A 13,496-nucleotide genomic window follows, 5' to 3' on the forward strand; every position below is an offset into this window, starting at 1 on the left:
AAATTCACATACATATGTGTAGATAAATATATATGTATACCACTCTATGCATATTTATATGTTTGAATGTGCACATATATATTGAGAATATTATATATATATATATATATGTTTGTGTAAATACACACACACAAAAATACTTTTTAACTATGTCTGCAAGAATTTTAAGCATGCACAGTGGGCACATGTGGTAAAATTGCCTTGAAGGTAACTAATAGGCCTCAAACCTAAGCATGTGGAGCCTTCTCCTGTCAGAATGGGTGGATGAATTCCAAGGGCCATGAATTTTGCGGAAGTAACTTATGTGGCGTGTCTGTCACTTGGGCAGGCATCAAAGATAATAAGATTATTCTGTGAATCCCAAGAACATTGTCAGTCATCTTGATTTTTGTCATCCTACTAGATTTTGATGATTCTGGAAAAGAGAATATGGCCAAAAGCTTTGTTCAATTCTGCCTCACTTAAATACAATTCACTGCTAAATCAAGAGATTGCTCTAGTGATGTCATTGATCCTTTTCAAAAATAAAGAACAATAAATGAACATCAGACACACAAATACATATGTTATACTACATGTGCATGCACAAAATCAAATTAAATATAATATCATTGGGGAGAAAGGATGGTGCCAGTTGAAGAGCCAGAAAATTATGTTTGAACTGTATATCAAAGAGAGAAAACCATTCTACCATGGAGAGAAAAGGAAGGACTGCATTTCAGATCTGAGTGAAAACAGTTATAAAAGTATCCTGTGTGAGCAACAGAGAAGGCCACTTTTACTAGATTTCAAAGTATAAATGAAATTGGAACAAATCAATGGGTACTAGTAATGTAAATATAAAATTTAAACAGAGGGGCTTACTATGTTCTTAGTGGCAATAGCATAGCAGTGGAATTGATTAAATAGGGACTTACATGGTCAGATTTTTGCCTAAGTGCACTTATTTTAGACATAACGGCAAAGATAAGCTGTTGTAGTAGGGAGAACAATTAGGCAATAGTTGTAAGGTATAGGTGAGTAGGATATTGTAATGTAAACTGATAGTTCTATAAGTGAAGAAAAAGGAAAGGGTGCAGGGCGACTAGGTGGCGCAGTGGGTAGAGCACCGACCCTGGAGTCAGGAGGACCTGGGTTCAAATCCGGTCTCAGACACTTAATAATTACCTAGTTGCGTGGCCTTGGGCAAGCCACTTAACCCCATTACCTTGCAAAACAAACCTTTTTTATAAAAAGGAAATGGGTGTGAGAAATAAAGGTAGAAATTCTGTTATTTGATAAAAGCATCATTATAAATACTGAAAATATGAACTTGAAACACTGTTTCAACTTCATAAATTCAGTATTTTATTTTAGCTTCTTACTTTCTCAAATTATATAATGATTCTTTTATCAAATAACAGAAAAAGAAGAGAAATGAAGGATAAATGTAATGAGTACAGTTTTATATATGTTGAATTTAAGATATCTCCATGAAGGACAAGTTTAAAAGTCATATCTATGGAAAGAAGAAAACAGAGGAATGTTTACAAGTATCTATGATAAAATTTCAAAATATTGAAAAATGAGTTAAATTTATAAGAAAATAAGACCATTGTCAATGGCTAATATGACAAAAAAAGGAAAAGATTAATGAAGGAGAGGACATGAAGAAACAGGGCACTAATGTACTGTTGATAGAGTTGTGAACTAATCCAACCTATCTGTAGAGCAAATTTGTAATGAAGACCAAAGTACTATAAAACTATACACATCTTTTGACCCTTCAATGCCCCTATTAGATCTATATACTAAAGAAATAAAAAGGCAAAGAATCTAATTGTACAAAGATATATATATATATATATATATATATATATATATATATATATATATATATATGAACAACTTTTTGGGATAGTTAAGAATTAGAAAATAAGAGGATGCCCATCAATGGGAAATGATTGAACAAGTTTTAGTAAATTATTGCAAATATGGTTACAATAGAATCAAAACCAAAATAAAACAAAAAAACCATTAAACAGACTCCATGAACTGATGATAAGTGAATTGGGTAGAACCAAGAGAACATTGTACACAATAATAGCTATATTGCATGATGATCAGTTGTATAAGACACTTATCTTCAGCAGTACAATAAGCCAAGACTATCCCAAAGGATTCGTGATGGAAAATGTTATCCACTTTCAGAGAAAGAACAGATGGCATCTCAATGCAGACCAAAGCTTACTATTTTCACTTTCTTTTATTTTTATTTGTTTGAATTTTCTCCTACAAAATGTCTAATACAGAAATATTCTATATGATTAATTTATAACAGATTATTCTTTGTCTCAGTGAGTTGGGAGAGAGGGCAGAGGGCTATAATTTTGAACTCAAAACAAAACAAAAAATAAAAATTGTTTTACATGTAACTAGGCAAATTTATTTAAAATCATTTCAAAAAACAATATATCCATGAAACATAATATAAAACACCTAATAGGCAACTGGTGATTATAAATTGGAACTTAGGAGTCATTTTGTGGAGATATTATTTTGCCCAATTTCAACCAATAAGTGATTTCTTGGTCACCAAGAATGAGGGGAGAAGAGAGGAAGAGAAGAAGAGCAGAAGAGAGGAGAGAGGAGTGGAGAGGGGAGAGGAGGGGAGGAAGGGAGAATGTTTTGTTTTGCTTTTGATGAAGAGAATAGAAAAAAGGGAGCTAATATCAAATGACCCCATTTTATTCTTCAAGAATGCAAGCAGCAAGATCCTCTAGCAAGATAAACAGGGAGTGCTGAGGTGAATTTGAAAATCAAAGATGTTTTGGAATAACTTTGGGGAAGTGTAAAAAGGAGATCCACTCAGGAAGTTCAAAAGGAATTTGTATGGTGTTTCTATCTGTATTTGCACATGTGTACATATCTAAATTTGTATGCATACGTAAAATTCCTGGGTAGATATTCCAATTATGGTTTTCATCTCCAAGAATATAAGAGCATTGTTTTATTTTGGCATCAAGTAGCTATAGCTGCAGTCGAAGTTGAGAAAATTATGAAGGATATGGTTATGATCTAAGTAGTTCACTTTCTTTGTGCAATTAAATTATTTCACTTATTAATGATAATCAGGTCCATGTGTTCAGGTAAAATAGAAGCATTTGACTCAGAGGATTACAAATGTGGGCTTAAATTCAACTTTTGCTGTTTGTTTGCTAAATGATGTTGGACAGATATCTTAGATTCTCCAGTGCCTTATCTGAAAAAGGAAAGAGTTGGACAGTTCTGTCTGAATTTCATAATCAAAAAAGCATCATGTTTCCTTGAGAAAAATAAGTCATCATAGGCTTCCTGACTCTGTTTTGTAATATGGATTAGAAAATCTGCTTCATTCTTTAAAAATGTGTTTAGTTCACTGTACATTTTAGCATGTACAATAATGAGAAACACTGGGAAGCAAAAAACATGATAAAAAATTGCTGAATGCAATCCAGCAATATCTATAATAATAAAATAATCATGTTAAATTGGTGTTAATAATGGACTCAAAGATGAAAGACATGAGAAATATTTCAACCATAGCATTTGTTGATGTGAATAGTTCACAATTTAAAAATAATTGATTAAATGTCTCAGGAGTTTAACAATGCAAAATTACCAGAATTTTGATTAAAAAAGTTAAAATGAATATAACTTTTATTACTTGTGCTAGAACTTTAGGTAGAGAAAGAACTGTGTCATTCCCACTAGTTCTGAGAAGGCTGAATGGGACTGAGGTGCTAGAGGTCAGGAGATATGCAAAAGTTTCAGAGTCTGAAGACCTAGATTTGAATCTTGATTTGGTCTTGTTTATACAACTTCAGTTAAGTAACATCATCTTTCTGGGGCTCAGTTTCTTTAACCCTAATAATCTTTAATTCTATTGTAAACTAATTGATGATGATGATGATGACGATGATGATGTTGGTGACATTTATATAGAAGACACTATACATGTATCTGCATATGTATAATTATTAGAGTAATTTATCTAGTCCAACCATCCCTTTTACAGATGAGACCCACAGAATTAATTTCACCATTCAATAAAAATACAAACTCTGTTAGCAGAAAGTAGCAGAATAAATTTTGCTGTCTATGTGGTTACTATTCATAGTTGTGGCTTTATAAGCCAAAGCAAGTTTCTCATCGAGACTGGGGAAACAAATTGACTACTAGCTCTATCTCCACTTTTATGTGAGATTCATATTTTCTTCATTCAGTTGAATGGATTGAGTATGTCAAAGTTGTAAGTTTCACTTGATCAATGGGCATTTTTTATCCAAACCAGAGAAAATTATTGCACAATGTAGTAACCTTATCTCTTAACAAGATTTCATAGTAGTTTCTCTAGCAATAAATAATTAAAAGTCAGTCAGCATCATGGATAGAGTCTGGGATTGGTTTTTGTAGGATTTTTTTTTTTTTGCAAGGCAATGGGACAGTGAGTTGCCCAATGTCACACAACTAGGTAATTATCAAATGTCTGAGATCTGATTTGAACTCATATCCTCCTGACTCCATGGCCATTCTCTATCCACTGTACTACCTAGCTGCCCCTAGAGACTGGTATTTTTGAAGAAAGTGATCCATGTTCATGCTCTGCCTACTTTATTTCCTACAGTAGCTTGATATACTCAGTGTTACACATCCTATATGACCTTGGCTAAGTCACTTTTTCCCTTTTCTGAACTTTAGTTTCCTTATCAGTAAAATGAAGGAATTGCAGTAGATGATCCCTCTGGTCCCTTTCAGCTCCAACTCTATTATCTTTATTTTCAAAGGAAGCTTCAACATGGTTTTTTGAAACCTACTACCAATAAATATAAAGTCTCCAACAGACCTCATAGAGATAGTGTATATGATATCTTTAACCAGACAAAAATGTGTCTATAGTTCTGAGATGAAGTTTTTGTGTCATCAGAAAAACCTTGAAAAAAATTATAACATGCAATCTTGGGGAAAAGATCTCCCAGAGTAGGGAGAGTTACCCTGGTTAGCTAAGCATTGCTGTGAAATATCCACTATAGATCTATTCCTGAAATATCAGCTGTAGAACTAATCATACTGTGGTTCAATTTTTGGCAGACAAAGGAATACTGTAGTTGCAATTTCCCAAAACTTCCATAAGAAACTTTTCCATTGTGCTGCCCACTGGAGAGTCAGAACCACTCTTCAAATTTCTTTCAGAAAATAATATAAAGGTTTAAAATAGCTCTGTCTTTTTCCTAGCAGTTATTTAGTGTCTGCAGTCCTGGTGCTTGGTTCACAGCCCAGATTCTAAAGATAATTAGGCAATCTTCATTGATCTTATTATAACAATGGGCAATGAAGATGCGATAGGAGCAATCACAGACATTGTAAGTCAAACTTTTCTTTTTTAATTAATGAAAGTCTACTTTCTTTTCCTCCTTACATCCTTCTACACAGAAAAAAGAAAGAAACTGAAAAAAAGATAAACAGAATCCAGATATAGTCAAACAAAGCAGAATTTCCCCATTGGCCATGTCTTAAAAATCATCACATGTTTCATGTTATAGGTTAGTAAATAGTCATTTTATTGCTGAGTGGTGGGTCTTTAAAATTTCTGTGGGGGTGGGGGGAGGGAAGCAAGATTAGGGGAAAATTGTAAAACTCAAAATAAATAAAATCTTTTAAATGAAAAAAAATTCTGTCCTTAAAATATTTTTTATATTATAAAAATTGTTTTCATGGCTCTCCTCACTCAGATTTTGAATCAGTTCATACAAATTTTGCCACGTTTCTCCGAAACCATTTCCTTCATTATTTCTTAGAAAAAATAATATTCCATCATATGCCTATACTATAACTGTTCAACTATTCCACAATTAGTGGATATTCTCTCAATTTCCAATTCTTTGTTATCATCAGAAGAGTTGAAATAAATATTACTCCTTATGGATGTTTTTCCTCTGCCTTTGACACATTTAATTTTCCTATCACTGAGTCAAAGAGTATGTACAGTTTAACTGTGGACATAGTTTCAAATTGTTCTTCAGAATAGCTAGGCTAGATAACAGCTCAATCAACAATTCATTAATTTTTTTTTGTTTTTCTTTGTACCACTCTTTTAACATTTTCCATTTCTCCTCTTTTTTTCCTGAATTTGATACTCTAATAGTTATGAGATAGAACTCCAATAATTGGAGTTTCTCTAATTATTCATCAGAATTAGGTGGAGCAGTGGATAGAATCTCAAACCAGGAGTCAGGAAGACTCAACTTCGTGAGTTCCAATTTAGCATCAGTAGCTCATTAATTGTTTGACCCTGGATAATCCCCTTAATCCTGTTTACCTCAATTACTTCTTCTGTCAGATGAGCTAGACAATGAAATGAAAAATCCACGCCTCTATCTTTGCCAGGAGAACTTCAAGTGGGGTCACAAAAAAGATTTAAAAACAACTGAACAGCAGTTATAACAATTATTCCATATTGGCACATTTCATATAGTTTGTGATAGCTCTGCTTTCTTCCTCTGAAATTTATTAAAATTCTGAATATATCCTTTGAACATTTATCATTTGATGAATGATTTCTAGATCCTGAACAGATCTTGGTTAAAATTATACTATTTAGGTCATACTAAAGAGCATGAGAGTTTGTAGTCAATTAGCATGCTGTGATTCTTAATAGAATAAATGCCCTTCCATTTTCATTCATTCAACGTTAATTGAATACTTACTACATCCAAGGCACAGTTCTAAGATAAACTAAATTCCTCACTCTCTTAAAGAAAACAAGCTACAGTTTAGTGAATGAATGCTCTGCTCTAGACAGTTTGTGGAGTAAAATCACCCATCAAAACTGTATAGAACAGTAGGTAGTAAAGGTAAAAAAATTGTCCATGCATGGCCAGTGTCCCCCCAAACAGAAAACAACAAAATGTGTCTATATCATTCAGACTAGAATTATATCCAAGCAACAATAATTAATAACAACAACCATAATAATAGTTTTCTAGTACTTCAAAAATTGTAAAACATATGCACACACAAACACACACATATACATACATATATATATTTGGAAATTAAAAACTTAAAAATTTAAAAGGTGGAGATTAGAGATAGACCTGAATTATTATGCTCAAATTATTGTTTAATTAGAAAATATTTCCATTTTTTTTAGGTTTTTGCAAGGCAAATGGGATTAAGTGGCTTGCCCAAGGCCACACAGCTAGGTCATTATTACATGTCAGAGACTGGATTTAAACCCAGATACTCCTGACTCCAAAGCTGATGCTTTGTCCACTACACCACCTAGCCACCCCTGAAAAATTTCCATTTTTGCAATTTTTTTTAGCACCACTAATGAAAAGATGTGGAGATTGTCATCAATGAATTTTTGTATTTCAATTCAGTATCCTTCCTACTGTGTTATAAAATTCATCACTTTTAGCTGCCACCCACATCTACTCTGGTGTAATTCGGACTATAGGTAGGGTATTCTTTTTAATGAAAATATTCAGCTATGTGATAGAATTTAGCTTTGACTATTTACCATAAGTATATTGTCTTTAACTTCACTTTTCTTTACCCCACACTCAGTTCAGCTTCCTATATCAGTTTCTTACTTTCATCAAAATAAGTGAAATTCTTTCCAGTTGACTTTCCATAAAGGCATACTCTTTGATGAAATGATTTCCTCAACCATACAAACTATATAGTGACAGAGAGACACGATGAAACTGGAGAATGATAGTCGAACATAGAAGACATGTTCAAATTACCTTTCTCCTCTCCTACCAACAATGCTTTCTCTTCTCAGTCTTATCTAACCATGTTCATAAGAGATAAGACAGCCTAGCCTAGTGGGAAAAGTATTGGCCCTTAGTCAGATAAAACCTCCACTACTTCCAAGTTGAGTGGTCATAAATGAGGAGTTTAATCTTTTTAAACTCACAATTCCTCAAATGTAAAATCGAGGTGTTAATAATACCTATTTCTCAGGATTGTTGTGAAAGTCAAATAAGAGCATTCAGGCCCAAACATTTAAAATATTTTGGCAGTGCAAGGTATTATTATTAGGTAATAGATAATGCAGTTTTCAAGAATTTAAAAAGATTATCACTCATAAATTTACGTAAAGATACTTGATTGTTTGGAGAAGGATATGGTATATAATCAATGAGGAATTCTGAAGATCAGGAGTAAAGGTAATACTAAAGGAATTAAGAACTTTGGAAAGATGCACTGACTATGAGTTAAGAGGCGTGACTGCTATCCTCACAATGCCAAGAAAAAGAGAGGAAGAAACCCATCCATGTTGGAAAGATCCCTTGGGAAAAATCTTATGGCAAGAATTGTGGATTAGATTTGCATGGGATTAATTATGATCTCCATCCTTGTTGAGAAATTCTAAATCTGATAGCCTTTGTAGCATGTGAGATAGAGGGAAATGGAATATTTGGATAAAATATTGAATGGAAAGTCACAAAGTTCTAATATCATTTGTTCTTTAAGGAAAAAATAGCAACAATTTAATAATATTTCTTTAGTATTATGATTTATAAGATATTTGCCTCACAAAGCAACTTTATTTATTCAATATTTATTTGTTTAATACCTAACACTCATTTTCTCACTTTTTCTATTATCCCTCCTCAAGTTTAAAAAAAAAACTGAAATCCCTTTAAGAAATAGATAATCAAAGACATATGCCAATATCTCACACCCTATATCAAGATAAGATCAAAATGGATGCAGGATTTAGACATAAAGGTTGATATCATAAGTCAGCAGAATAAGGAATAGTTTATCTATCAGAGCTAAGGGAAAAGGAGCAGTTTGTGACCTAAGTAAAAATAGAGAACATTATAAAATGCAAAATGGATACTTTTATTACATTAAATAAAAAGTTTTTGCACAAATAAATTCAATACAAGTAACATATAAAGGAATGCAGTAGCTGGGATACAAATTTTTCTGATAATTATTTCTGATAGATTAATTTCTAAAAGATATAAAGTAATGAGTCAAAAACATAGGAATGTTAATCATTCCTCAGTTGATAAATGTTCAAAAAATATGAACAGGCAGTTCTCAGATGAAGAAATTAAACCTATTTATAATCATATGAAAAATATTCTAAAACATAATTGATCAGAGTAAGGAAAATTAAAATCACTCTGAGGTACCACTTCACACCAGTAATATTAGCCAATATGACAATAAAAGGAAAATGATCTATTTTGGAGGAGATATAAGACAATTGGGACACTATTGCCTTGTTGGTGGAGCTGTGAACTTATCCAGTCTTTCTGGAGAGCAATGTTGCAATAATTCCAAAGGCAGTAAAACTTTCCATAAAATTTGATCTAGCAATTTAGGTCTATATCCCAAGACTGTCATAAGAAAAGCCCATGTGTACAAAATAGTTATAGTAGCTCTTCTTTGAGTGGCAAAGAATGGAAAACTGAGGAGATGTCCATCAATTACAGAATGGTTGAATAAATCATGCTAAAGGAGTATTATTAATTTTGTAAGAAATCATGAATCAACAGACATCAGAAAAACCTGTATAAACTGATTCTGAATTAAGTTTAAACTGTTGCTAGATTCAGTTCACATAAATAACAACATTGTATGATGATCAACTTTCATGGGACTTACTTTTCTCAGGAGTAATAGCTGTCCCTCCCCACCCCCAACCAGCAAGGGGATTAATTTGGCTTTAGAGAGAAATTAAATGTGCACAAACAAGTTGGGGTACTAGCAGGACAACCAGCAGAATCAAGTATTCACAGTATCAGACAATTCTTTATAGCAAAAAAAAAAAAAACAACAAAATTAACATATAAGATAAAGCAATGATATTTCTCAAACTACCGCTGAAAAGAACCTAGCAGGATGTAACCCATGTCAAGAAGTTCAGGTACAGGGCTATCACACCAGTGAGGTCACACATGTCACAGTTGTGTTATCACAGCAGAGTTCCATGGAGAGCCTTCAGCTCAAGGGTGACCTAAGCATGGGCTTTTAGTCATAATTGACCTTACACCCAAACTCACCCGAGCAGCTCTCAAGGCAGCAGCACAATAATCAAAGACTATTCTAAGGAATTTTTGATGGAAATACCATGCACATCCGGAAATGAAACTATGGAGTCTGAATGCAGACCAAAGTTAACTATTTTCTATTTTTAAATTTTATTTTCTGTTTTTTATTGTTTTCCTCTCATTTTTTCCTTTGTGTTCTAATTTTGTTTTCACATCATGATTAATATGGAAATATTTTAACATAGTTATACATGTATAATTTATATTAAATTACTCTATCTTGGGGAGGGAAGAGGGAAGGGAGGTAGGAAGAAAAACCTTAGAAAAAAAAAGATGATTGAAAATTATCCTTACATGTGATTGGAAAAATAAATAAATGTATTTTAATAATAATGTATATTAAATATTATTAAATATTAAATATTTTAAAATAGTTTATACTAAAGAAATATATAGTCAAGTAAGACATGTTCTCAATTTGAACAAGGTGAAAACTTTGTAGTGCAGATATTACTGTCCCCACTCTACAGTTGAGGAAATTGTGGCTTTGTGAAGCAAAGGGACTTGTCCTTGGGCAAAAATGAGTGCAGTGGAATACATTTATACTGAGGTATTGTGAATTTCAGTCTAGGTCTTCTCTCTTCAGTCCCATTCTATCATCTATTAATGAATAAAATCTAAAAACTATTTGGAACTTACCTTTCCACTACTGCTATCATAGCCCAAGGTGCATTCTTTCTTACCAGCAACACTTCAGAAGTGAGAGAGAACAATTAACTGCTATTTTTTTGCAGTTAAAGTAAAAATGCTTTAACAGTGTGGTGTTATCTTGTGATAATGAGGCCATTTAAGTGTGTCACATTTTCATTTTCAACTTTATGTTCATTTTAATTACTTTCATTGGAACGCACACTCTCAACTTTCCTTTTTTTAAACACATGCTTGCTAATCAAAATGTTTGATTCATTAGCATTGTCGGTGGGTTCAGCAGAAACGTTTTTCATACAGTAAATTTCAGTAACTAGCTCTAGCTGATTGCTAATGTTAGGCTTAATAGTTTTTTAAGTGTTTTAGGACAGTGCGATAAGAACTATTATTATATTGGGCAGCTACCTAAGTCAATAGTACACTCATGCCACCTATTGGCAAGTTATTTGAGATCAACAAAGAAATTAAGTGTGCAAAAAAAAAAATAAAATGTACAAAACAATGGTGTTCCAACCAATTTCATTGAGTCAAGTTGTCAATCTCAGAAGTAAAGTAAATACATACACACATACAGACAGACAGACAAACAGACAGACAGACACAATTAAATAAATAAATAAATTGGAAGCATCACTGGGGAACCAATCCTGCCAAACTGGAAAGCATCATGGAAGAGTAAAGAAGATGGCATAGGGCCTCAAGCTCATGTAACATGAAGAACGGTTGAAGGACCTGGGGAGATAAGGATGTATGTCACTTAATCTCTATGGGTCTCAGTTTCATTTTCTATATATTGAGCAGGTCAGACTAGGATATCAACTTCAATGGTCTCTTTCAGCTCTAAATTTATGATTGAAGTATATAAAGAGCCATCAGGAAAAAAAATTCAAAGCAATGAATGGCAATTGTAGAGAGGTAGATTTTCATACAGAAAATTTCCCAATGATCGAAGTGATACCACAGTGAACAAAACTGTTTTGGAAGGTGTCCGTTTCCCTTCTTTGTATATATTTTAACAAAGACTGAATAACTTCTTGTTGGACAGGTTCGAGAGAAGATTTTCAATGAGATATACATTTGAGTGTATGACCAAGGATGTCTTTACACATCTGTGAAGCTATGAATAGTTTAAAATTTACAGGTAATTCATTAGAGATGAATATGAAAGATAAATAAATAGCTGATAGGGAGACATTCATACATACACTGAAGTTTAATTAAGGGTTTACCATGTGTCCAGTATTCAATTATTATAGGTCAAATAATGTAGGGCTAACCAAAAAGATGAAATAACAAAGTAGTCTAGTACATCAAGAATGTTCAATCTGTAGGCACTATAACTCTCCTAACTTTTATCTGGGAAGCAGAATTTTGAATAAAGTAGGCTGATTTTAAATAATATTCAATGGAGCTCAGTGAACAGAGAGGTGGTTCTCTTAATAAGAGCATTCCACAACATGGATTTTCTAGAGAGAATCATAGCTAGGATACAATTAATGTTGTCATCATATCTTACCAACACCTTTGCTGAGTGACCATAATCACTATAAAAATATAAATTCTTTCAAAATAAAGATACTTGGCATCTCTCCTGCTAAGATTTTACTCATGTTGTGACCTATGCCTAAGATGCATGCACACCCCCTCTTAACCTTTTGAAATGTTAAAGGATAGGTAAGTCTGAAAGGAAGCCTTCCCTGATTCCTCCTTAGATGTCTTATACATTCTTATGGCTAGCTAGGAGGCACAATGGATTGAGTGCCAGACCTGGTGTTCCAAAGTCTCATCTTCCTGAATTTTATCTGACCTCAGATACTTACTAACTAGGTGATCTTGGGCAAGTCACTTAACCCTGTTTATCTTGGTTTCCTCAGGCTGAAGTTGGAGAAGAACCAATCCTACCATTCCAGTATCTTTACCAAGTTTATCACAAACAGGGTCACAAAACGTCAAAATTAATTAAAATAATTGCGAACAATGCTCTTTATAATTCTGTGCACTAAATACATCATATTCTATAATTTAAATACTTAAAATACTTTCCCCCTCATTTTGATCCCATTTTCCATGTTTTCTAAGTTTCTTGTAATCAAAACAAGGGCAACGATCCTGACTTAATCTCTCCAAGTCATTGTACTACACTCTTCATCATACAGGTATTGAATAATTACTCATTAAATTGAATGCAAATATTGAAGTTTTGAAAATTTAGTCATTAAGACAATTGACACTAAAGACTTCAGGTTCTAAGTACTAAAGATCATAAATCCAGAAGTGAAATAAGATTCTGACACTTCCATTTTACAAATGAGGAAAGTGAGTGAAAGAGCTGTGTCCAAACTCACTTACTTAATAAGTGTCTGAAACAAGATTTGAACTTTGATCTCCCTGATTCCAAGTCCAGACTATCATCCTCTATGGTATGCTGCTTCTCTAAAAACAAGCAGCTCTAAGGAAGGAACATGTAAGCATAAATGAACATGGACTTAGCAGTAGGTGGTTGGGATTTTGAATCTCACTTTTGATTATCCAGTGTCCTGTGGCATTGGGCAAATCATTTCATTGATCTGGGCTTTGCTTCATTCATAAAATGAGGGGTTGGACTAGATAATCCCTGGGGCCCCTTCAAGTTCTGGCTTTGTGATTTTATCTAATGGATTTCCAGCTCTAAGAGCCTTAGTCCATCATGCCAGTTATGAATATTTGGGCAGGGATAGGGAGGAAGAAGGAAGAGAGCAATATTCTGGT

Source organism: Macrotis lagotis, chromosome 6 (assembly GCF_037893015.1).
Source record: "Macrotis lagotis isolate mMagLag1 chromosome 6, bilby.v1.9.chrom.fasta, whole genome shotgun sequence".
Lineage (NCBI taxonomy): Eukaryota > Metazoa > Chordata > Mammalia > Peramelemorphia > Peramelidae > Macrotis > Macrotis lagotis.